The following is a 27,893-nucleotide window of genomic DNA, read 5'->3' on the forward strand; positions in this document are numbered from 1 at the left end:
CACATCCACGGGAAACTTCAACCTGGCCATTAAAGACCTGCGAGACAAGGACAGAAGAGCTTTCTGGACAATAAAAAATCCTCAAACATGGACACACCTGTCAACATCTGGATCAACATATTTCAGTCCATAATCGAACCAGTTATGTTGTATGGTAGTGAAGTGTGGGGCCCTCTCATGAACCAAGACCTTGAAAAATGGGACAAACACCCAATGGACAGCCGGCACACAGAGATCTGCAGAAGCATCAGAGTCCACAGGAACAGCCCCAACAACGGAGGCAGAGCTGAATTAGGCCAGTTTCCCCTGTTGGATCCAAAAAAGAGCTTTAAAACTCTCCCAACACCTCAAATCCAGCGAGCCCGGGTCATACCACTACAAAGCCTACAATGCCAAGAGGAGAGCAAAGACAGGAGTCCCCTCAGCCAGCTGGTCCAGAGGCTCAGCTCCAACAGCACCGGGCACCAAGACCGCCCTCACACGATCCGGCCCCACCAAGTTATAGAAAAGAAAAAGACAATTACATCGACTATTGGACATCAACAACCAAACCCCAAAGCAAACAATGCTATCTGGCTCTAAACAGACAATACTCCATGGCAGAACACCTGAGCTCTGGTACCGACCCGAGACTGAGGAGAACGTTGACTACGTACAGACTCAGCAGCCACAGCCGGGCCCTGCAGAGCGGCTACAGACAGACGTGGCTGCCCAGAGAGGAGCGGCTGTGTCGGCTCGGTCCACACAGACAGGTGGAGACAGAGCAGCACTTCCTGCTGCACTGTGACACACACAGACATCAGAACACAACTCGACACCAACATCACACACAACCACAAAGTTACACAAACTCTCAGACACAGAACAAATACAACATCTGCTGGGAGAGAAAAGAGCCACTGCTGCAGACGCAGCAAGAGACGTTAGTGCTGCCACAGAAGAAGAGAAGCTGCCAACACCTGACATGATCTCCTCCACCTACCTGCACACTGACACACACACACACACACACACACACACACTTTACTTTTTCTTTTTAAAAAAAATGTATTTGTTTTATTTTTATTATTATTATTATTATTATTAATGACATATGTATTATTTATTCTGTAATCGTTTACTTTGGCAATATTGTTTAGAACATTCATGCCACAGACGCCTGATAGAGAAAGAGGTGTAGAGATAGTTCATGTTCATGTTGTTGTTTGTTGTGTTGTTGTTTGTTGTGTTGTTGTTTGTTGTGTTCTGTCCGAGTGTTTGGAAAGTCGTGTTTTGATGCTTTGGCAACATTGTTGTTAAACTTTCGTGCCAATAAAGCTCCTTTGAATTTGAATTTGAGAGAGAGAGACAGACAGACATCTGCCTGAGACTGTGACATCACTGTGACATCAGTGTGACATCACTGTGACATCAGTGTGACATCAGTGTGACATTTACATTTAGATCATTCAGCAGACGCTTTTGTCCAAAGCAACTTACAATAAGTACATTTGTCACAAGAAACACAACATTTCATCGTCCATAAAGTAGAAAAGAAAAGATAGAAACAATTTTCAAGCTCTCGTCTGAGCAAAGTAGCTGCCATTTATCAAGATAAGTACAAACGTGCTGTGATGTCAGTGCTGAGGGTCAGAACATACAAGTGCATATAAATTAATTTTAATTTTTCAGTCATGCTCTGCAGGTCGAGGTGAAGTCTGAACAACTGGGTCTTGAGTCTTCTGCAGAAGATGGCGAGTGACTCTTCTGTCCTGACGTTGGTCGGGACTTCGTTCCACCACTGAGGCGCCAGAACGGAGAAGAGACCTTTGTTTGCTCTCAGCGATGGCGGCACCAGCGGCCAGCTGATGTAGTGAAGTGAAGAGCTCGCACTGGGGCGTGTGGTCACAGTGATGTCACAGTGATGTCACAGTGATGTCACAGTGTAATGTTTGTAGAGAAATGACATCGGGAGGCGAGTTACCTGGTGCAACATGAAATGAGACTCCCCTCACATCCCCCAGGCACCAGCAGCAAAGCAATTTAAAGGATTTATTCCAAAACACATTGAGCACACAAACAGCCATGCTGGGTGTCGGCTGAGAGAGGAGAGCCCACAGCGACTGGGCAGAGCCGGCCTTTAAACTCCTGGCTTCAAGGCAGGAACCAATCAGCTCCCTGGACGACCTTCAATCACTCAAACACACCTGCAACCAATCACACACTCAGGTAACAGAGAGGGTTATTTAAGCAGAGAGACGATAGAAAGCAGCTCCTGTAACATCCTCCTGCTGCTCCAAGTCCAGACTGCTAGCTGCATGGCTAACTGAGCTAACTACCTAAAGACAGCTGCAGTGAGCTGCACCCTGTGACACGCTGCCCCCTACTGGTTTGGAGTATGAACTTGTTGTTACAGTCGCAGCTTTAAGAGCTGATCTCATCTGTGGTTTCTCCCATCGACTCCTGAATATAAACATGTGACATTGTTTTAAGGTCGTATTGATCTCTGGATACGTTCTGAAATAATAAAGTACAATATTTCCCTCTGAGACGTGGTGCAGTAGCAGAACTACAAGAAGAACTGCAGTACTTGAGTACTTGTACTCGGATGAAAATCTTTCTGTTGTAGTTCATCAAGTTTACAAACAAAATAAAAATGAATTATCATAAAATGGTGGAAATAAAACGTGACTGTTTGATTGAACCACTGTGGTTTGATACTGTGATGAAATGCTACCACATACATTTACTTAAGTACTTCAAAACAAATTTCATGTACTTGAGTATTTCTATTTTGCACTACTTTATACTTCTACTCCACAACCTGAGGGAAATATTCAACTTTGTGCTCCCCTATTGTATGTTGGTAACTTACTTTGCAGTTACTTGTTGATGTTAATGTGAGTAACTATTATTACTGATTAAACTACTTTTAATATCAGATACTTTAGGACATTTACTCAAATACTATTCATATGTGTGAGTAATATTTTAACAAGATATTTTTTACTTTTACTCAAGTTTGCCTTTTTACAACACATACATTTACTTTACAAATTCGAGGTACTTGTACTTGAATAGTTTGATTCTGTGCTTTACTTCCACTCCACTACATATATTCCATAAGTAGCTCAGTTAGCCGTGCAGCTAGCGATCTGGAGTGGTAGCTGGTTAGCATGCTCTCTGCCACACGCAAACGTCAGAACTGTGATTTCTTCATTCTGTTCAGTTTGGATATTTTCTCACACGTTGCTCCTTTAAAAAAAAGATGGGAGCTTCTTCTTCTTCTTCTTCTTCTTCTTCTTCTTCTTCTCCGTCTTCTTCTTCTTCTTCTTCTTCTTCGTCTTCTTCTTCTTCTTCTCCTTCTCCTTCTCCTTCTTCTCCTTCTTCTTCTTCTTCTTCTCCTTCTTCTTCTTCTTCTTCTTCTTCTCCGTCTTCTTCTTCTTCTTCTTCTTCGTCTTCTTCTTCTTCTTCTTCTTCTCCTTCTCCTTCTCCTTCTTCTCCTTCTTCTTCTTCTTCTTCTTCTTCTCCTTCTTCTTCTTCTTCTTCTTCTTCTTCTTCGTCTTCTTCTTCTTCTTCTTCTTCGTCTTCTCCTTCTTCTTCTTCTTCTTCTCCTTCTTCTTCTTCTTCTTCTTCTTCTTCTCCTTCGTCTTCTTCTTCTTCTTCATCTTCTTCTTCTCCTTCGTCTTCTTCTTCTTCTTCTTCTTCTTCTTCGTCTTCTTCTTCTTCTTCTTCTTCTTCTTCTCCTTCTCCTTCTTCTTCTTCTCCTTCTTCTTCTTCTTCTTCTTCTTCTCCTTCTTCTTCTTCTTCTTCTTCTTCTTCTTCGTCTTCTTCTTCTTCTTCTTCTTCTCCTTCGTCTTCTTCTTCTTCTTCTTCCACCTCTGGGCTGAAGTATTGTTATAAATCCCTTGTGCTGCTCTGTCTCACACAGCTGCACAGACATCACTGCGTGTGAGCGAGTGTGTGTGTGTGTGTGTGTGTGTGTGTGTGTGTGTGTGTGTGTGTGTGTTAGTGTGTGTGTGTGTGTGTGTGTGTGTGTGTGTGTGTGTGTGTGTGTTAGTGGGAGGTCAGTGTGTGTTGCAGCTCAGTCTAATCTGATTTGTGGCTCCTATAATTAGCTGAGCAGGTGAGTGACTGGAGGAAGACTCTGCTCGCAGCAGCAGGAGAGTGAAAGCAGCATCACACTTCTGAAGCTGGTGTTTGCCTGTGTTTGTGTTTGTGTTTGTGTTTGTGTGTGTTTGTGTTTGTGTGTGTTTGTGTTTGTGTTTGTGTGCGTGTGTGTGATGAGGTGAGCAGCCCACCGGCTCCTGGACCGACGCTCAGACAGTCAGCTGGTTGTGCAGGACGACGCTCGGCTGCAGGGATTTACAGGTGAGAGCAGACGGCCGTCAGGTGACAGTCAGGAGCTTCATTGATTAATTGCTGTTGATCCTGATTACTAAACTCTGCAGCAGCTATTTAAGGTCAGAACTTCCTGTCAGAGTCTCAGAGCTGCTTCAACACTCACTCATCTGTTTAATGTTCATTTAAAAGTCCGTCCATATCCTGTCATGACTCATCCTCAGCTCTGCTGGTGGAGAACCATGTTCTGAGTTCTGGAACCACAGTTCCCATAATGCTTTGTTGGATGTAAACAGGAAGTGTTGCCATGGAGTCCTGAGTTAGCCATGAGCTACAACTTGAGCCTGTTTTTTAATTTCTCAGTCTTTATTAGTTTAGTTTAATAAGCTTCATCTCCAGAGTCTCTGAGCTGTTTTAACTTCATGATGAGATGATTAGATCTTTATTAACTTCATGAAACACAGCAGCATCTGACCGACTGAGCAGCTCTCACCCAAACACTGTAACCTCAGCCATCTCCTCCTGACGACATAAAGTCAGGCTCAGCCATCTCCTCCTGGTGATATAAAGTCAGGCTCAGTCATCATCTCCTCCTGATGATATAAAGTCAGGCTCAGTCATCGTCTCCTCCTGATGATATAAAGTCAGGCTCAGCCATCATCTCCTCCTGATGATATAAAGTCAGGCTCAGTCATCGTCTCCTCCTGATGATATAAAGTCAGGCTCAGTCATCGTCTCCTCCTGATGATATAAAGTCAGGTGAAGTCTCGTAGTCCACAAACATTTCTGGAGCTTCACAGTAAAACAGAGTTGCAGCGTTCTGCTGAACACCTGAAGCAGCTGGAGATGATTGAAACATCAGATGTCTCCATGCAGCTCGTCTGCTGTGATCACAGAGATCACAACCTGATCTGAGGAGACCAGATTTAACCCTCAACATGAGGTTGAGCTTAGGCATGCTAACACTTTTAGCTTAGCATCTACAGTGAAGATTTAGGCCTAAAAAAGCAGAGTAAATATTTCAGATCAGTTTGGATCTCGGGGCTTCTGGAGATCTTCATCCTCTCCTCAGTTTGCCGTCTCCATCTTTTAATTCAAGTTAAACGCCATTTTCTGCTAAAACGCTGCAGCTGATTTCTTCTGTAAAAACACGATTAAATGTGTTTCCTGAGCAGAGCTGTGCTTCACTGTGAGGGCGCAGTCTTGAGTCGAGGTGGAGTCTCTAACCTGCGATGCTAAACGAATATTGATTTGGCATAATGAAGCCTGAGTAATGTGAAAACGTTCTCCTGAAGGAGCCTCTCTAAGCACATCATGAGCATGACTGCACTGACGGGGTGAAATGGTGCGAGCGCTGCGATTTTAAGCTGCTCCTCTACAGATGGGTCGAGCAGATTAGCGATGGCATTTTCACGCTTTTTTAAGCATCTTTCATTAAAGCGCTCCACGGCGGTGGAGGTGAACGCACCTCTTCTTCTCCTCTGCTGGTAATGATGCTCAGGAGGCCTCTCCTCAGCCTCATATTAAATACGCTGTGAGCCTCCTGCAGCATGAAGTAATGGCTCGGAAAGGCTCACATGACTCTTTCATCATCGCCAAGTCGAGACCCCCAGTAGGCCTGCCCATGAGATGACACTGTGGTGCCGTTTTATCATATCAAAAAGTTATGTTAACAATTTGCATGTACAAAGTTGAATATTCAGGGAAATGTGCAGTGCGGTTCCCCTCATATTCTCCATGGTACCGACCCTTTTGTGAAGATTTTCACATGAAAGGAGCGCTCGTTTGTTTTCCCCCAGCACCTCATAAATTAGCTCAGCCCGCGGGGCAAATGTCCAGAGGTTACTTAAAGACAGTGTGTTTAATTAATTGGAAAACACTCTTTTTAATAGTTATTATCCAAGTATGAAATGCAATCCTTGTTATCTGAGCTCAGACATAATTACCACCCAGGGGACTTCTCTATTAAGTGCTGGGAGTGTTGCTGTGAAGTGAAGAGACTCAGATAATATATTCAGAGGAGACAGAAACACGTTCAATAAATACTGAACATGAAGATGATCAGATGTTTGTTACAGTACGCCGAGTGTCATCCGTCAGCTGCTGACTGGACTGAAACCTGAGAGACGATCACAGAACTCACCTCTTAAATAAATCAACGTTTATAAGAAAAACTGTCATTAGCTTAAAGACAAAGTGACCAGAGATACAGACGACCCAGACTGCACATGCTAACAATGACAATGCTAACATGTTTAGCAGGTATGATGTTCAACATGTCCACCGTCTTGGTTCAGCGTGTTAGCATGCTAACATGAGCTAATGATCAGTAAACAGTGCAGCTGTCTTCCCCGGGTCCTATGTTCCCCGCTGTGTATGTGACCGGGTTAGGTGAAGGGTTAGGGTTCCCGACCGGGGAACATAGGACCTGGGGAACATAGGACCCCGGGGAACATAGGACCCGGAGAACATAGGACCTGGGGAACATAGGACCCGGGGAACATAGGACCCACCGAACATAGGACCTGGGGAACATAGGACCCGGGGAACATAGGACCTGGGGAACATAGGACCTTGGGAACATAGGACCCGGGGAACATAGGACCTGGGGAACATAGGACCTTGGGAACATAGGACCCGGGGAACATAGGACCCGGGGAATATAGGACCTGGGGAACATAGGACCCGGGGAACATAGGACCCGGAGAACATAGGACCTGGGGAACATAGGACCCGGGGAACATAGGACCTGGGGAACATAGGACCTTGGGAACATAGGACCTGGGGAACATAGGACCCGGGGAACATAGGACCTGGGGAACATAGGACCCGGGGAACATAGGACCCGGGGAACATAGGACCTGGGGAACATAGGACCTTGGGAACATAGGACCCGGGGAACATAGGACCTTGGGAACATAGGACCTTGGGAACATAGGACCTGGGGAACATAGGTACGCTCCCATGCAGCTGAGGCTGATGTGAACGTCTTGAGTTCTGCAGGTGTTTGGTCAGAAAGTGCTGAACACATTAACATGTCGACCTGATGATGGCGCTAGATGATGTCAGAGGATCACCACAGTTATCACAGTTCATCCTGAGGGGAACATGAGTGAAGTGATTCACAGTCCAACAGTGAGCTCGTTAGATATTTCAGTCCGGACCAACATCACCACCCACAGCTGTGCTGCTAGCGAGGCTAATAATTAGCATGTTAGTGTGTGTGCCCAGCCTCCAGGAGCTCCAGGCTGTGAAGCAGCGCTCCTGGTGGTCAAACTGTGTAATTACATCATCACGTGACGAACCAGAGACATGACTGACAGAATTTGAGCTGTTCGGTCCAATAACATTCAGAAAGTCCAGCAGAGCCACATCATTAAATTATTTTATCCACATTCAAGTTAGCAGGGCGCTAAACCGGAAGTTAGCCAGCTCGTTCGGCGGAAGTCTCTAGTGCGCATGCTCTGTGACTATCCGGGTATTTTCTTACACTGAGCAGCTTTCTTAGGGTTAGGGTCAGAACAGAACCGAGCCCCGCCTCCAACACGGTCCACATTTAATATAACGTCCTTGGCTGGACCGGACCGGTAATCTGACATCCCGCCCACAAAGCAGAGGCAGCGGCTCATTGGTTCATTCTCTAGAATGACACCAGCCTGACCCAATCACGTTCACTCATCGCGGGGCGGCCCGGCGCGCTCACCAGGTTCCCGCCTCCCCCTCGCGACAGAGCAGGTGTCGTGTTAACAGGTGTGATGAGAGGAGGAAGCTGGGTGGACTTCTGATAGCGAGGACACAAAAATCACCAGGACACCGAGCGTGGACAGAAATCAGGTCACCTGTCTCCTCCTCTGGTTTAATGTCGGCTAATAACTCACGATGAAGGGCTAGCTAACACGCTACTGTCTGTGTGTGTGTGTCTGTCTGTCTGTCTGTCTGTGTGTGTGTGTGTGTCTCTGTGTGTATGTGTGTGTCTGTCTGTCTGTGTGTGTGTGTGTGTGTGTGTGTGTGTGTGTGTCTGTGTGTGTGTGTGTTTCCTCCTCACAGACTGACAGGTGTGGTATCTGCAGGTAAAGATGATGACACATTGTTGAGTCCTGTGACAGACCAGAAGTCAGTTCAGGACATTAAATGTCCACAGTTTAATTATAAAGCTCTTCATGTGTTAAAAACGGTTAGCGGTTGCTAACAAGTGTCTGAATGAGACTACAGAGGTTGTCGGGGACATTAAACGTCCTCACAGCGAACATCTAACTCACTGTCTGTCTTTACAGGCCCACTTTAGAGTGGAGACGCTTAGTGGTGGAGACGTTTAGTGGTGGAGACGCGTAGTGGTGGAGACGTTTAGTGGTGGAGACGTTTGGAGCTGCTGTCCAGCACACGTGCACGTTCAGTTGGGTGTGTGTGAGCACCAGTGGACAGTGCACATATGTAAGGAGGTCACGAGGATGGTGCAGTGGTCAGTGGTTGGCGGCTGGTTGTCAGCTGGTTGTCAGCTGGTTGGCGGCTGGTTGTCAGCTGGTTGTCAGCTGGTTGGCGGCTGGTTGGCGGCTGGTTGTTGGCGGCCGGTCGGTGCCAAAATGCCAGGGCTGATTTTTCGTCCCAGTCCAGACCCGCTTCTGTGTCTCCAAACTGATGACTCAGAACACGGGTCGGCTTTATTTATAAACAGGTTTCAGTGGAAACTGAGTGAGTCTTCTCGTTACAGAGCTGAACTGGATGGAGTCCCCTCTGAACCACGAGCTTCAGGTCTCTGAAACGGACCTGCAAGACCTGAAACTGGATAACCAAAGTCCTGAGAGTCTCAAACAGGACCAGGAGCAACAGAGTCTTCACTGTGGTCCACACCAGGTTCAGGTTCAAGACAAAGAAGAACAAAACAAATGTCCTCCAGATCCAACTGTGGACCAGCTGGAGGGAGTAGACCAGAATCCAGGAGACTGTGACCGAGGCGAGCAGAGCCAGGACCCGGGTCAGAGAGTGGATCTGGACAGAGGTGAGAAGGACTGTTACTGGTACTGATTAAGTATTTACGTAGATTCACATGGCGGCCATTTTCCTCTGAGGTCAGGGCGTCGACGTCAGATAAACAGGAAATCTGTCAAATTATTATTATTTCACTACTTTCTGATTTATCAGCAGCTGAAAAGATTCTGGACAGTTAGCCTGGACGGGCTTTGGGCCAAATTTCAACTTGTTTCAAACAACGTGTTTGATAATCGATTAACTCACATTAGACGACTGCTAACGTCGAATTCTTACATATTGACACGTCTGTGACTGTTTTATTGAAGCCTGGAATCAGCACAGAGGATGTGATCAGTCGTGACAGCCTGGAGGCGGCTGAATGCTGCGACTGTTAGACTTCACTTTCACTCAAGTGTAGTTTGTGGTATATTGTAAGATGAATGCTTTTACTAGAGAGCTGATGTTACAGAGAGAGGTGACAGGAAACGAGTGTTGGGTGCTGACACCTCGACCGCCAGGACGCCTCGGTGCTGTCGTCCGTGTCCACAAAGCGTCTTCTTCTGACAGACAGTCAGTTTCAGTTGTTCCCAGCAGCGTCTTCTTTCACAGCGCTCCCTCTTTTCTTTGTGCAGCTGCTCCGAGCATCATGTCAGAAAAGCTCTCGCTGATAATATTCACTGTATCTTTGTCTCCTATGGATGATGTCATCACCCACACCCTCCTCCTCTGATGTCAGATAATAAACCTCAGAGGATCAGCGTCCATCATAATGTTGTCATAGAGACGAGATGCACGTGCAGCGTTGTTTCTCTCCTTAAATGTTGCAGTTTTAATTGGCTTCAATGGAGGCGAATGAAACATCTCCCAGTGAAGCAGAAGTCTGACACAGTGAGAGACGTGAAGAAGAAACACTGAGCAGTGATCACAGCCAGGTTTATAAATGTGATGTTGTTATACAACACAGATGAACCAGCACAACAGTTTCTGCAGGTCGCCTGGTAAAGTTCATACGAGTCCGTCTCAGTCGGTCGAAGTTTGCACGTAAAGACCACGACAGGAAACACCTGCTAGAGTGTGATGACACCTTCAGTGTGACAGACCTCTGCTCCTCCACATGAGGCTGTGGAGCAAATGTCACCAGAGCTTCAGCAGATACAAAGACTGAGAGGATCACGCAGCTATAACATACAAAGAAACATATAACATGATAACTGAACAATCATTTGAGTTATTTTTTAAATAATAAAGGTAAAATGTCACCGTGAGCGTCTCAGATGACTTCTATGATTTCTAAACTAAATATTTTTGAGTTTTGGACTGTTGACAAAAACACACTGGACTGAAATGATGAACCTGTAACCGACCAACACCAAGAGGTGCCACTAGCATTAGCCATTAGCGGTCTGTAACATAGCAACACCTGGGAGGAGCCATCGTGCTGGTAAAGTTCCCATGAAGTGGAAATCGATGTTGCGGCTGCTTAGAAAATATCTGCTTTTTGATTTAAAGTCAAAAGAAGCTTGTGGACATTAAAACTGAAAGAGAGAATTCAACTCCCAGAGTGCATTTCACCAACAGACAGCCAATCACAGAGCTTCACATTAACACTGAAGATAAAACTGTTGCTGCAGCTTCATCTCCTCTCTGAGCCGCTGAGGCTCATGGGTATTGTAGTATTTAGAGAAATGATTCAAACATCTGTATGATGATGACATTATTCACATTAAAGAGAAAACGTGATATGAACAGACTGAGGACAGACTCACACAGGGCTGCAGCTGAACATGGTTTTTTTAATCAATTATTTTTTGGATTAATCTAACTATTATCTTTTTATTACTCGATTAATATAACAATGAATTTACCCAAAATAACATTTTAAACATTTCATTTGTATTTCAATATTTTATTCAGTCATCAATAATCAAATATGTCAAAGTCACTGCAGGACATTATTCTCCAACAACAGTCTGTGTAGTCCTGACATATATCATGTTTGAGTGGGGACAAAAAGTAACTAGTAGTAATAGTAACTAGTAACCAGCATGTTTGACCTACTGTGGCAGAGACGTGACCGGAGATCTTAAGCGGAGCAGAACGGGTCAGTACCAGGCCGTGTTGTTTATCATGGATAAATACTACAGAGGGAACACAACACATTTCTCTGTGCAGCATTTCACTTTCACTTGTGTTCAGTTTAAAACACAGTACTGATGCTCATCCTGGTTGTTTGCTGATATTAATCCGTCGATGAGGACAAACAGTCACTAGCAGGTCCAGCATGCTAGTAGCAGAACAACATAGCAGCTTCTCCTTTCGGTAAACTGATCGGCAGGGGTTCCCAACACGTCACACACAAGGACCATGGAGTGACACTGCTCGAGCATGACAGTAGTACTGTTTACATCCAACGCGTTACGTAAATCGGCGTATTTATGTAGTCGATTACGTCGATGCGTCGCACCAGCCCTACTTTTATATTTTATTCTTTATGTTTTGGAGACTAATATCAGACAAAGCGCCCTCTAGAGTCTGTATTGTTATCTATAATGTCTGGATCATAACGTCTGACTCCTCTCTGTCTGTTTACTCCAAGTGTTGCCTCAGGACCAGGACAAGGACCAGGACCAGGATCTGACTATTTCTGCAGCCAATCAGGAGGCGGCGGGGGAGTCAGGTGGCAGCGTCCCAGTGCTGGTAATCACTCAGGCAGAGGAGGTGAGTCCAGAGACAGAAAAGCCTGATGGGAAATAATATGCACATCAGGCTCTCATCTATATTCATGTGCTTCAACTGCTCCAGTTTAACGCTGGCGGTGCCAAATGTCTCGTCTTTCTCAAACCCTTTGTTTCAGCACTCACAGGTAGAGCTTTCTTCTCCACATTTGCTGCCTTTGTTCTTTGTTTAAACGATGTCTCTGATCAAGTTCAAAGCGCCGCCGTCCTGACAGCGTCTCTTCATCAAGCTGCCTTTTTTCCTGTTTCTTCATAACCAGTTCTCTTAGTTTCAGGGTTTGTGGCTCCATCGCTGTTATTATGCATTCAAGGCTCGTTTCCACACGTCACATCATGGAGACTCTGCATGTTTTCAATAATGTATTTGTTCATTGTGAACTATTTTAAATATTCGTATTTCCAGAACGTTGTGTTTTGAGTGATGAGATGAGAAATGATCTCAGGGACTTTCATCACAAACGTCCTGCATTTTAATTCTTCTTTCTTTCACCGACACATTTTAATGACTTAACTGCATCGATATTACTGCAACATATAATAATAATAACCCTGGAGGAGTTATTGTTAGTCAATAAATCAATTATTGATCGTCAGAAGATGATGAGAGTCGCCTCCCTGCTGGTTCCAGTGCCTCAGATTGAATATTTACTGCTTTCTCTGTTTTATATCACAATAATCTGGATGATGAGAAAATAATCAGCATTCAAGTCAGGACAACTTTATTTATACGGACCAGAATCATAAAATCACAATCTGCCTCACTGTACAGTGTGTGACACTGAGCAGATTGATTTATAATCCAAATAATAATTATCGCAGCTCCACGTTTGTCTGCAAACTTAAAGGAGTCGTCCACAGATATATCATCACGCTGCACCTACATTACCCACAGTGCAGCTGTGGTTGTGGTCTGATGCTAGCAGCAGCTAATGTAGCAGTAGAGATGAGGAGTGAGTGATGCTGACTCTTTAAATAATGTTTATTTAACTACCTGCATCATCCTGTTGATTATAATAATATCAGTTCAATATTAGTTCAGAGTGAATGTGCTGCTGCGACATGTGTGGTAGAGTCAGGTCAACACGTTCCACTGGAGGATGCTCTCGTCAGCAAAAACAACAGGGAGTTAAAGGATTATTATTATTATTATTATTATTATTATTATTATTATTATTACTATTATTATTATAGGACATTATTTTCAGATCAGGTTGTGATCTCTGTGATCACAGCAGACGAGCTGCATGGAGACATCTGATGTTTAAATCATCTCCAGCTGCTTCAGGTGTTCAGCAGAACGCTGCAACTCTGTTTTACTGTGAAGCTCCAGAAATGTTCTGTGGACTACGAGACTTCACCTGACTTTATATCATCAGGAGGAGACGATGGCTGAGCCTGACTTTATATCATCAGGAGGAGACGATGACTGAGCCTGACTTTACATCATCAGGAGGAGACGATGACTGAGCCTGACTTTACATCATCAGGAGGAGACGATGGCTGAGCCTGACTTTATATCATCAGGAGGAGACGATGACTGAGCCTGACTTTATATCATCAGGAGGAGACGATGGCTGAGCCTGACTTTACATCATCAGGAGGAGACGATGACTGAGCCTGACTTTACATCATCAGGAGGAGACGATGACTGAGCCTGACTTTATATCATCAGGAGGAGACGATGACTGAGCCTGACTTTATATCATCAGGAGGAGACGATGGCTGAGCCTGACTTTATATCATCAGGAGGAGATGATGACTGAGCCTGACTTTATATCATCAGGAGGAGATGATGGCTGAGCCTGACTTTATATCATCAGGAGGAGACGATGACTGAGCCTGACTTTACATCATCAGGAGGAGATGATGACTGAGCCTGACTTTATATCATCAGGAGGAGACGATGACTGAGTGACTGTTTATATGAACTGTTCCTTTAAAAGGCAACACAGGAAATGGGACGCAGGATAAAACGGGTCATCATGAGAGAATGAGAACAGCACGAGGAGAAAGTGAAACACATTTCAGTGTGTGAGGCCTGCGGTGAGAGGAAACTGCCTCTGAGGGGTTAAACATGTGAGAGCTCTGGTAGATCCCATTACCCGCCCTCCTGTGCACACGCTCACTGATCCGAACCGCCTCCAAATAAGTTTCCTCAGAACCTCCGGCACGCGGCGGAGGAGCACTTAAACCAAATTGACTTTACTGATGTGAATTATGAAGATACTGATATCATGCATAAAGTTATTTACCCCTCAGAAGAATTCAAATAAGTAATTCCCTCAGATGGTGATACGGGGGAACTAATATGAATGCAAATAGGATTAGACTCCTGCATTAGTGTCTGATAAACAATTTACAGGCCTGAGTGTTCACTGGGGGATACGCTCTCCTCTCCTCGCTGCTCACTGCATGGGGGGTGGGGGGGTAACCTTATCAGGGTTAACCCTCCATCTTCTGCTGCTGTTAGTCTGCACCAGGCTGCTGTTAGTCTGCACCAGGCTGCACCAGGCTGCTGTTAGTCTGCACCAGGCTGCTGTTAGTCTGCACCAGGCTGCACCAGGCTGCACCAGGCTGCTGTTAGTCGGCACCAGGCTGCTGCTAGTCTGCACCAGGCTGCACCAGGCTGCTGTTAGTCTGCACCAGGCTGCTGTTAGTCGGCACCAGGCTGCTGCTAGTCTGCACCAGGCTGCACCAGGCTGCACCAGGCTGCTGTTAGTCAACAGTCAGCTGTTAGGTTCTGATGAGGAGGACGGGCTCTGAAATAGAAATCTAACTGAGACATTCAGTCTGATGATCCTGAATGAAGCCGTCACTCAGAGATGTTGTGTTTGGTCCAGAGCGGATCACTTTCTCTGACATCTGCTCTCACAGTGCAGTGTGACGTATATCTGCTCCAGAGCTGCTGTCGGTGACGTCTGTAGTTATCTCACTGCTTTTAACTAGCCAGGTTAGCCTGTCAGCTATCATCAAACCGCCCACCTCTTCTGATGTAACGGACCGTTACTACAGATGGACCGGACCGGACCGTTACTACAGATGGACCGTTACTACAGATGGACCGGACCGGACCGTTACTACAGACGGACCGGACCGTTTCTACAGACGGACAGCGTTCAACACAAAGACATGCAGTTCTTTACAGATGGACAGAAACTGTTATGTTCTCTGTTCTTTATGAATGTGGAGAAGTTCTGAAGGCAGAAACAGAACCTGTAATGTTTGGTGAAGAGTAAATGTGGAGGTGATGGGCCAGTTTGGGAAACATTTAGTTTGAAGACATATAAACCATTTTATGTTGCAGAACTAGCATGCTATCATAGTTAGTGAGTGAGTGAGTGAGTGAGTGAGTGAGTTAGTTAGTTAGTTAGTTAGTTAGTGAGTTAGTTAGTTAGTCAGTTAGTGAGTTAGCCAGCTGAATATGCTGTCAAACTTTTGACCTCATGTATAAATGGAGCTTTATTACATTCATACAGGTCGTCTGACTTGTTAACGCTAACCTGCTGTGACACACAGTTCACACCTTTTGTCCAAAATCCACCACAGAAGTGAAGATTTGTGTCGTTTGTTTGGTTTCTCACATGATCAGCGAACAGAACGTTTCACTGGGTTCGTGTGATTCTTCAGACTCACTGGTGTGAACGAGAAAAGTCTGAATTCTGTTCTTCAATCAGCCGTTTCACAAGTAAAATCTCGTTGGTGACTTGTATTATAACTGATTATTGTTTGCGTCCTGCTTCAAGCCTTCTGTTCACACCTCACTGCCAGAGCTTCCTTCAGTGTGCTTTAATGCGTGTACCGTACACGGCGTAGAGGTGGCGGGGCACTGTGATGATGCTCGCGCTGACAGTCAGCAGCACCAATTAAAGCTCGCTCCATGTCACGTTACGCTGAGGTCTTCTCCCGCTCTGATGACAGTCAGACCCGCAAACACACCTCACACATCATCTCCCTGCACGCGTCCTCGCTGTACGTACAGCGGAGAACCTGCTCATTAAACAGCGTACATCACACACGTGTGCTTTAAAGTGATCCTTATTACTTCACTGTTCATTCAAAGCACTGATGTGATTGTTAATTAAAACCCGAACACAGCGGGCCAGACAGCTCGTAGTTGTGTTTCTGTGCAGCGTCAGTTCTTCTCTGGCACGAACATATATATACATACGTGTTGAAGAAAAAACATAATTCTTATTAATCCCAACATGAAGACAACTTAGACAAACATATACAAGTGTGCAACTTCTAAGCTAACCTTCAGTAGCACTTTTGAATAAAAAACCTCCAGGTACAAAACTCCACAACATCACGTCTCCTCCTACGACTTATTCAAGTTATTTATACCAATTAAATGTCAAATATTTCAGCTCCTTAGTGTCATTAACTTTACAGGCTCTGTAGAAACATCTGTCTCAGCTCTGTTACACTCACACATTTAAAATTAAATTCAAGACAAATAAAATGAAATAATAAAAACTTAATAGTATCTTATTGACACTCTGTCATCAGGTTCACATACTGTAGTGAACCTGAGGAAACCGTCTGCAGAGGAAGAACATGACGTCTGGATGAAAGCTCAGAGAACAAGCTCGCGATCGGACGTTGACTTAAGATTTTATTTTTTGTCAGACTTGTTTCCGAGGTGAAGAATGAACTTTGACTCAATATATAAAGTGAACATTTGACTGAGTTAATGGCTTCTATTAGTGTTAATGTTGGACTTTATTCAGAGGTATCGGCCATCTTTGCCACCACGTTGTTACTTTGTTGCATCTGCTGATGAGGTTTTGGGCCTTCAGAGAGTTGTGTGTCTCTATGCTAACTTCAACCGTAATGTTAGCATGCTCGATTAACTAGCTTACCAGGTGTTCCTTCTGAAGCCAACGTGTCACCAGTATATGAGTCACACATCAGTCACATCATCACTTACTGGTAATTCAAAATATACAGAATACATATTGTTGACTAGCTTGTGTGTTTTTAGACGACGTGTTTTTCTCCTGTGACGATGCTAACTGCTAAATGTTTGTGTTAAGCTAACGTTGAGTTAAACATGACCTGGAACAAAACTCTCCTCTTCCTGTGAAATATATTTGTTGGGTCTCTTTGTTCAAATGTTCTTCTTGTCAGTCTGTTTTTTCTGAACTTATATTCCTTCACACACTTCGTTCACCACAGTTTCACGCTGTAGGCTGAAGCCTCGCACTGAAATGAACGAGAACATGTTTAATTTCCCGACTCCGTCTGTTTGTCTGTGAGCTGTAAACCCGTCTGACACCACTGAAACACACAACCTGCCGCTCGTCACCGCTGAACAAGCGGAGCAGCGTAAACCTCCTGTGAGGACTACATCTGAATTAAAAGCCGAGCAGGAACCGTTTTTGAAATGCAAAGTAGTGTCATTATTATTTACAGTAGAAGTGATGAAGCACTTGAAATAATTAGCTGAAATCAAAATGATAGCTGTGACGTGTGTGTGTGTGTGTGTGTGTGTGTGTGTACAGTAGTGACTGGAGAGGTAATGAGCTCTCCTGGGACTTCAGTCCTGAACAGTTAAAGGACAATGGGCTCTGTGAGATGTTAAACTGCTGCTGCTGATGTCTGTCGCCAGCCGCGGCCTAATTGTAGTCAACAGGCTCCAGCAGCCGACTCGTTCTGTTCGACGCGTAAGAAGATGAACGGCGCTTTCAGGGAGGCAGGCGGACATTTTGTTGAGTTGTAAACACTCTCTCATATGCTAATCCGGCGGCACCTGGGCGCTGTCTGAGGGACACGAGGGAAGATTGGAAGTGATGTGTGTTGTTGTGTTGTGTGAGTTCACAGTGAGGAGGTGTGTGTTGTTTGTGTTGTGTGTGTTCACAGTGAGGAGGTGTGTGTTGTTTGTGTTGTGTGTGTTCACAGTGAGGAGGTGTGTGTTGTTGTGTTGTGTGTGTTCACAGTGAGGAGGTGTGTGTTGTTGTGTTGTGTGTGTTCACAGTGAGGAGGTGTGTGTTGTTGTGTTGTGTGTGTTCACAGTGAGGAGGTGTGTGTTGTTTGTGTTGTGTGTGTTCACAGTGAGGAGGTGTGTGTTGTTTGTGTTGTGTGTGTTCACAGTGAGGAGGTGTGTGTTGTTGTGTTGTGTGTGTTCACAGTGAGGAGGTGTGTGTTGTTGTGTTGGGATGGTTCCTGAGGTGTCACAGTCGTAGACTGCAGCAGGTAGAGAGGTTTGTTCGTGTTCACATCAGCTTCTCGTCACAGTGACAGTGACAACGGTGAGATCAAGAAACTCGTCAGGATCATCACAAAGTGTTATATTATATATATATTAAATATATATTAAATATATATTAAATATATATTAAATATTTTACTGGATGAATTAAAGCAGAAACTAGATCACGTGAATGTCACTAAAATGTTGTTGCCAGTGACTTAAAGTCTTCACACCGAGCAGGACTTCATCCTAAAGATCTCGATGTCAGCAGGTTTGTTTCAGCTGGTGTCCGTCAGAATGTCTCACAGCGTCCAACACGTCCAACACGTCCAACACACGTCCAACACGTCCAACACACGTCCAACACACGTCCAACACGTCCAACACATCCAACACGTCCAACACGTCCAACACACGTCCAACACACGTCCAACACGTCCAACACGTCCAACACACGTCCAACACACGTCCGACACGTCCGACACGTCTGACACGTCCAACACGTCCAACACACGTCCAACACGTCCAACACGTCCAACACACGTCCAACACACGTCCAACACGTCCGACACGTCTGACACGTCCAACACGTCCAACACGTCCAACACACGTCCAACACGTCCAACACGTGTGACAGACAACGACTAACTCAGCGACCCATCAGGATCAACATCTGTCTGGAGGTCGTCCAGCAGCTTAACTAAAAATAGTTTTAATTCTATGATTTATCAAACCAGATGGATCAGAACCTGACCAGGTGACATAAAGAATAAATATAATAAATATACAGATCTGGTTCTGTAGGTCCGGTGGAGGCATCAGTGTTAAACTGAGACTGTTTCAGAACCAGTTTAAACTCTGTGTTACATTTAAATATCTGTTATTTAACCTCATCTTACAAACACAGACCCGGTCTGATGGTTCTGTGTGTTTCAGTTCCAGTCTCTGGGACCGGCCTCAGCTGCCCCACTGGGACCAGCAGTGACTCCAGTGGACCAGCAAAGACCTGCAGACCTGGTGATCCCTGTGAGCCCCACTGAGCCCAGTGTGAGCTCCAGCAGTGACGGAGGAGACATGACCTGCTCGGACCTCCTGTCTCTGAGGAGCGACTCCTTGTCTCTGGCCAGCGAGCCGACCATCTCCAGGACGGTGAGTCACAGATCGCCAGCCTTTCTTCCTCCTGTCCAGACGTGGTGCTGCAGGTCCAGATTTGGTCCTGCAGGTCCAGACGTGGTGCTGCAGGTCCAGACGTGGTGTAGGTCTAGACTTCTGGGCTGAACTTGATGGATGTCATTGTTATGAGTGAGTTAGTTTGTAGACAAACAGCTGTTACACCGAGCATTATTATACTGAGCCTGAATATACTGAGCCTGAATGTAGTGAGCCTGAATATACTGAGCCTGAATATACTGAGCCTGTATTTACTGAGCCTATTTATACTGAGCCTGAATATACTGAGCCTGTATATACTGAGCCTGATTATACTGAGCCTGAATGTAGTGAGCCTGATTATACTGAGCCTGTATATACTGAGCTTGTATATACTGAGTATGAATATACTGAGCCTGATTATACTGAGCCTGAATATACTGAGCCTGATTATACTGAGCCTGAATATACTGAGCCTGAATATACTGAGCCTGAATATACTGAGCCTGTATATACTGAGTATGAATATACTGAGCCTGATTATACTGAGCCTGTATATACTGAGTATGAATATACTGAGCCTGATTATACTGAGCCTGAATATACTGAGCCTGTATATACTGAGTCTGAATATACTGAGCCTGATTATACTGAGCCTGAATATACTGAGCCTGAATATACTGAGTCTGAATATACTGAGCTTGTATATACTGAGTCTGAATATACTGAGCTTGTATATACTGAGCCTGAATATACTGAGTCTGAATATACTGAGCTTGTATATACTGAGCCTGATTATACTGAGCCTGAATATACTGAGCCTGAATATACTGAGTCTGAATATACTGAGCCTGAATATACTGAGCCTGTATATACTGAGTCTGAATATACTGAGCTTGTATATACTGAGCCTGAATATACTGAGCCTGAATATACTGAGTCTGAATATACTGAGCTTGTATATACTGAGCCTGAATATACTGAGCCTGTATATACTGAGCCTGATTATACTGAGCCTGATTATACTGAGCCTGAATATACTGAGCCTGTATATACTGAGTCTGAATATACTGAGCCTGTATATACTGAGCCTGAATATACTGAGCCTGAATATACTGAGCTTGTATATACTGAGCCTGAATATACTGAGCCTGAATATATTGAGCCTGTATATACTGAGTCTGAATATACTGAGCTTGTATATACTGAGCCTGAATATACTGAGCCTGAATATACTGAGCTTGTGTATACTGAGCCTGAATATACTGAGCCTGTATATACTGAGCCTGATTATACTGAGCCTGATTATACTGAGCCTGAATATACTGAGCCTGTATATACTGAGCCTGATTATACTGAGCCTGAATATACTGAGCCTGAATGTAGTGAGCCTGAATATACTGAGCCTGAATATACTGAGCTTGTATATACTGAGCCTGAATATACTGAGCCTGAATATACTGAGCTTGTATATACTGAGCCTGTATATACTGAGCCTGAATGTAGTGAGCCTGAATATACTGAGCCTGAATATACTGAGCCTGAATATACTGAGCCTGATTATACTGAGCCTGAACTTTGAGTTCAGTTGAATCAGTACTTTGAGTTATTTAAATGCAAAGCTCTGGAGGAGAGGGTCGGTGCTGATCCAGATGTTCTGGAGGAATAAACACCTGGAGTCTCATCAGATTCTGATCCGGAGCTTTATCTTCACTCCTGTTGATCAGCCTGACTGCAGCAGTGATCCGGAGGTGACCTCCAGGTTCTGTAATGTTGACTGCTGACTGGAGCTGAGGGGAAACGGACTTTACTTAATGAACGTAACGTTACAGAAAGGAGAGAGAGAACCAGAACCAGAACCAGAACCAGAATCTCTCACTCAGAGCTTCACCTCAGTTCAAACACACAGAAACTAGCTTACAGCTAATGTGTAGTAAAGTCATCTGACTGTAAACACAAATCAAACCTCTAAACAGCCACAGCTGGAACGTCTGTGCTCCTCAGACGAGATGTTTTCAGTTTCCTCTGGTTCTCAGACTTCTTCCTCTCTGAGCCTCTGCTGAAGTCACAGTGACGGACGACCAGATGAACCAGCAGTGTCACGTATTATATCTTAAATATATTAAATGCTTTATATTAAAATACTTTTGTACTTTTGCATTTTTAGACTTTTACTTGTATCACAGTATTTATAGACTTTGATATTTCAGTTTATAATAAACAGAATCTATTTGTAATCTTTAAAGTGTCTCAGCAGCGTTGACAGATTATTATTATATGATCATTTTATGCTCTGCGATCAATAATGATCATAAAAACATTAACGTGTGATAATGTGACGCCTACATCAGGAGCTTCAGTCTTCAGGGTCTGGTTTCAGTTGACGTCCTGAGATGATCGTGACAGCAGGATGTGGATCGTCTCAGAGTTTTAACTGTCACTCAGCGATGCTGCGTTCAGGTCCGGTTGTTGCGAATGCAGCATGAAGCCCAGCTTGATTTTATATTTTGGCCTTTATTGATAGTACAGCTCAAGGTAGACAGGAAAGAGGATGAGCGAGGGGGAGTGACACGCAGTGGACGGGACTCGAGCCGGGCCGCTGCAGCGAGGACAGCGCCTCTGTACGTGGGACGCTGCTCTACCAACTGAGCTAAACAGCCCCAGTTATTGATTTTAAACACGTGTTCTGTAGAATCACACGTGTTTGTTCTTGTGGTTTTGATCATTTTCAGCCTGTGGTAGTTCGTTGTAATGTTTCCCGCCTGGTGTTTCTGTTCCTCAGTGAAGTGTTGGCGTCACCTGTCCATCCAGCCCTCTGCTCACCTGTGTGACTCAATCTCAGGTGTGAAAAAACTTTAAACCACATTTGAGACCGTGTCAAGAATCAGTGAAGCTCTCTGAAAAAGAGATAAGAAAGAAATCAAAACATGGACCTCCATCTTGTCAAGCTGATCCTCGTGAACCGAACGACAGCGATACTCCCCTCTTAACAAAACGCTCATGTTCGTCTGCAGAGCGATCCAGTTTCATCATCAGCCTCTCTTCATGGACGGGTCAGCGGGGGGAATATGGAGCCCGACGAACGAGCGCCAAGGCTGCGGCGTAATCATAATTCCCTTGACCTCCGCTGACCCCCGCGAGGCTCTGACAACGAGGGCCACGCCGCTGAACAGGCGGCTTCTTTCAAACCGCCGCTCGCTACAAAATGGCTTTTTCATTTCTCAAACAATCGCACGGCCGCGCTGTGAACGAGAGGGCAGATTACAGGAGTCAGAGCTCCGAGCTGAGACGAGAGCTTTCTCTCCAGAAACAGACGATCGGGACAAAGTCGTTATCCGTCTCATTAATCTGCTCGACTCAAACACTCGTCTCAATTCATCCAGCAGCTCAACGCGATTGTTGGAAAATCTCAATTAATATGTTAATGTGTCATTACTCACATCAACAGACGAGCAAACCTCGTCTGAGCGCTTTGTTCTGTCTGTCTGGTGCTGTCCGGTGCTGTCCGGTCCAACTTTATTTGTACACGCAAAAACTTCAAGTAATTGAATTACATTTACATTATATTACATTTACATTTAGGACATTCAGCAGACGCTTTTGTCCAAAACGACTTACAATAAGAACATTTATCACAAGAAAGAAACAACTTCTCACCGTCGATGAAGTCAGAATGAAACAAATAAACAGTTTTCAAGTAGCTGCTGTTTATTTAATCACATCACACACATTCTCATTCTGTCACGTTAAATAACCAGACGTGTGATTTATGACAGAAGTTAAACTGCATCACTTTTATATTTACTTGAACAATAAACTCATCAGGTTTATGTAGAAGTTTACATTAATTTAATTTATTACATAATTTATTCACATCGACTCAACATGACAGAAAAACTTTTGTTAAATGTGAATTTACGTAATAAAATTAGATTAAAATACAACAAACAATATTGAAACTTCTGGCTTTGATTCATTTTCTCTCCTTTGATATCATATATATTAATATAATAATAAAGTCTCTGTCTTATACAAATGATTAGTTTGAGCTGATGAGACAATGAATACAGTAAAAATCACACGAGAAATAATGAAGAAGACGTAATAACACGTTGTCATTAAACAGCAGGCCGAAGAGACGATGTGATTATTAATTAATATTAATGAATTTGTTTGGTACAGATTAATTAACACATTTTAGAGCAGCTTCACTGTGAAGATGAAGTCAAAGCAAACTGAAACGTCTCGGCTGAAGATTTAAAGAAGATTTAGTTCAGTGTGTTTATTTCGGTCTTGTAAAAAACAAATACAATAGACAAATATGAAAGTATAGATACAAAACAAAATGTAACAAAACAAAACAAATCAGAACAAAAACACAACAAGCAACACAGTGCACTTTGACTGAAAAGGTGCAGGCTGAAGCGTCGGCTTATTTTTCTTCTTAAATTAACATTTTCCGTTCACTCATTTTAAAAACTGTGACAGAACATAAAACCTGCATGCAGCAGTTTATGAGCACTCTGGTATTTATAATTCAGTTTTATATTTATTAATAACATTATTTTTAAATAACTTTTTGAATCTGGTAAGTGTGCTGCACAGTTTGATTTCTAATTCTAGATTATTCCATTGATTGACTCCTTTAATTGATATTGATTGATTTGTTCGTACCTTTGCTTTTGTATACACATAAGTCCGTCTTAGTTCATATCTACTGGTTCGAGTCTGAAACATCCTCTGGACGCCATCTGGGAGCATATTATTATTTACTTTATACATAATTTGAAGTCCACAAGATCATTGAATTTTAAGGTCTGTAGGTTTATGAAAATGTGTTTGTTGAGTCTCGATAATCCGCCCTGTTGATTATCCTTATTGCTCTCTTTTGTAATATGAAAATTGGTTTTGTAATTGTTTTATACGCATGCCCCCAGACCTCAATGCAATAAGTAATGTATGGCTCAACAAATGTTCGGTACAATAACTGTAATGAGTATTTGTTGAGGATGTATTTTGTTTTATTTAATATTGCAATAGATTTTGATATTTTTTGCTGAGTTTGTCATCCATAATAACTCCTAAAAATGTATTTATATTAACTCTTTCTATTTCAGTATTATTTATCCTAATTTGTGTTTGATCTAAATTTTTGCGGTATCCAAATACTATATATTTAGTTTTATTTAAGTTAAGTGATAGTTTATTAATGTCAAACCATCTTTTTATCGTTCCAAGTTCCCTCTGCACTGTGTCCAGAAGGTGCCTCAGATCTTTACCAGAGCAAAGTAAGTTTGTGTCATCAGCAAACAAAACAAAATGTAATAGCTTGGACACATTACAGATATCATTAATGTACATAATAAATAATTTTGGACCCAGCACAGAACCTTGTGGGACCCCACATGTAATCCTCAGCAAGTCAGATTTTTCATCATTTAATTGCACATATTGTTTTCTATTATCTAAATAATTGTTTAACCATGTATATGCTATGCCCCTGATCCCATATCTTTCCAGCTTCCTCATTAATAAATTATGATCAATGGTGTCAAATGCTTTTTGTAAGTCCAGAAAACACCTTCTACGTATTCCCTTTTGTCTAAAGCTAAATGAAGTCGAGGGAGCGTCTGTAGTCGTCAGCTGTTTTAGTTTCCTGATCACTGTGATTATAACCAGAGACGATGTCACAGGAGGAGACGGTGGTTGGATGACACGTATCCCGCCCCTCAACCCCAAAAACCAATCACCTGCTTTATCACAGCCACACCAGGAGACATGTCAGCCAATCGTGTTGTTGCACTGACGCGAGCGCTCAGTTGAGATTGACGACAGTTTGAAGCTGCAGACGCACTTTTGACAGACGGGAGAGGAAGCGAGGCTCCGGATCACTGAGGGAGGAGAAACTTTCAGAGTTCTGGTGGACGAGCTGACGGCGTCACGCTGCTCTGGATCGAGCCGTGAAAGAAGCTGGTGTCATGAAAGTGTCCACATGTGTAGAAGGAGTTTAACCTGTGGGAAGAAAAGTTTTAACATAATTTTTGGGGGAAGTCGCTGAACTTTTGAAGTGATTTATCAGATGCATTACTTTAATAACTTTACAGGGTATTGATATCACAAATGACTTAGTCCTGCCGGCCTCCCACTACACACCAGATGAAGGCGTATCGTATGTGTCCAGAAATATTCCCACTCTGGTCTGTTTTTTCCACCAGATATATAGTTCAGTAGCTGAATGATCGTAGCCTCACCTTTCACCTTTCACCTTTCACCTGTCTGACTCGGCTCCTCCAGACTTTAGACGGAGGTTTTTAAACTTCTCTCCTTCATGTGTCTCTACTTTACTTTCTGGACTTTTTTCCTGCTTTCACCGGATGGCACAGCTGTTAACAACACAAAACTATTTAAATCACTTCAATCACTCGCACACTGCTCCACCCACACTCGCACACTGCTCCGCCCACACTCGCACGCTGCTCCGCCCACACTCGCACGCTGCTCCGCCCACACTCACACACTGCCTCGCCCACACTCACACACTGCTCCGCCCACACTCGCACACTGCTCCACCCACACTCACACACTGCCTCGCCCACACTCACACACTGCTCCACCCACACTCGCACGCTGCTCCGCCCACACTTGCACGCTGCTCCGCCCACACTCACGCACTGCTCCGCCCACACTCACACACTGCTCCGCCCACACTCACGCGCTGCTCCGCCCACACTCGCACACTGCTCCACCCACACTCACACACTGCTCCGCCCACACGCACGCGCTGCTCCGCCCACACTCACGCACTGCTCCGCCCACACTCACACACTGCCTCGCCCACACTCACACACTGCTCCGCCCACACTCGCACACTGCTCCGCCCACACTCACGCGCTGCTCCACCCACACTCACACACTGCTCCGCCCACACTCACGCGCTGCTCCTCCGCCTGTTATTTGAATCAGATCGATAAGATGCAGCTTAGCAGGTTTGATTATTGTTGCTATGACAACACACCCATCCTTATTTTAAAGATCCAGACTGCTGTCACATTGTCACACAAGTTATCATCTGGATAACATGAAGAACGAGGTCCACACGAGCACACGCACACACACACACACACATACACACCTGGATGTAACAGGTAGCATTGAGTGTGTGTTAATGAGATCCGTTTCTCACCATAATAAATAGAAGCGAGCTCTGTGGAGGGATTAAGCAGCGAGTCGTCCTCCTCAGTAATGAAGCTCAGTGCTGCGTCAGTGAAGCAGACTTCATCAGCGTCGTTAAGACGCTTCTCTCCGTCTCACCGGACGCTTTAGGAACATTTAATTTACAGACAGTCGCGCTGAGTCGTGGCTGCAGCGCTGCGTTTGATTTGAGAAGAGTAATTAAAGGGGAGTCCTCGCTCGTGGGCTCTGCCTCACTCTAATACATCATCCTGCTCCAGTCGTCTTCTGTGTAAACGACTCAGCTGATACGTCACATGACAGGAAGTTCATTTTATTCAGTATTATTAGAGAGAAAGTTACAATCCTATATGACTTTGTGCTCGTGGACCTCGAATCTCCTTCCATCTCTATAAAGAAGATTTATTAGTTGTATTGTTTAGTGTTCAGCTGTATGATCACATCAGCCTGTTTAAGTCCCGCCTCCTGTTTAAGGCAATTTATATATACATGATCCGATTGGTTTAACTGGCTGTCAATCATCATATCAGTAGTCCTGGTCTTTATGATCATTTATTGATCAGTTATGATGCTTTAGTGAACTGATCACATTCTGCCCGCCCTCGAGCCCACAACAGCCAATGAGTGATGGTGTAGACATGTGACCCACTCTCTCTTCTTCCTCCTCCCTCCTGAGCCAATCACATGCCAGCCTCTGGATGATTGATGCATCATGCAGCCAATGAGATTTCAGATCCAGTAATATATAGTTTATTTCAGTTTTTAAAGCCCTAAACTCTGCGTTTTGCTCTTTGAATGGTCGTTGTTCCACCTCAGGCCTTGTTTTGACTGTTTTGTCTCTTTTATCTGCACAAAGTTAGTGTCAATAAGGAAATAAAGAACAATAATCAGTTTAATGCTCTCAGGCATTTTAAAATCATAAAATGGCTTTTTTTTTGTTTGCCATGCGGCTGAATGTTTCCTCAGAAAAACATGTTCAGTGTTTATTTAAAGTGATTGTTTTATTATATGAACTTGGACCATGTCTGACTTTATGTTGTGGACACATTGTGTTTTCACAAAGGTCATCTGCAGGCTGATTTTTACATTAAAATGTAGATGATAAAAATCAATAAATAATTCAGTGTGTTCAAACTCTTCTAGATTAATGCCAGAAACGTACAGAGCTTCTTGGGACGTTTCATTTCTTATGAAGCAGCTTGTTTAGCGCTATTAACAGCATAGCTACGTGTTTAAACAGGCAGCAGGGACCTGTCGTGGATATTAGTTTGCAATAGCCAATAGCATGGACTATACCTTAAGCCCCACCCCCTAACCACTCACAGGCAGCCGAGTCA

The 27,893-nt window shown here is 44.1% G+C and overlaps 1 protein-coding gene and 1 long non-coding RNA gene across 2 annotated transcripts in view; both read right to left on the bottom strand.

Moving 5' to 3' along the window:
* Positions 1-12,843, bottom strand: part of mphosph6 (M-phase phosphoprotein 6) — a 70,195-nt gene extending 57,352 nt beyond the window's left edge. Inside the window, exon 1 of the mRNA XM_084365367.1 lies at positions 12,839-12,843. The gene's annotated coding sequence lies outside the window, so the exon portion shown is untranslated. The remainder of the gene's footprint in view (positions 1-12,838) is intronic.
* Positions 12,844-23,052: 10,209 nt separating this feature from the next.
* LOC311263609 lies at positions 23,053-26,775 on the bottom strand. Its single transcript, XR_014623369.1, has 2 exons — positions 26,549-26,775; positions 23,053-25,377 (listed from the first exon to the last, which is right to left on the bottom strand). It is a non-coding gene; the product is annotated as an uncharacterized lncRNA (long non-coding RNA).
* Positions 26,776-27,893: the final 1,118 nt, after the last annotated feature.

The sequence above is a fragment of the Pagrus pagrus genome, assembly GCF_965226575.1.
Source record: "Pagrus pagrus genome assembly, chromosome: 10".
NCBI lineage: Eukaryota > Metazoa > Chordata > Actinopteri > Spariformes > Sparidae > Pagrus > Pagrus pagrus.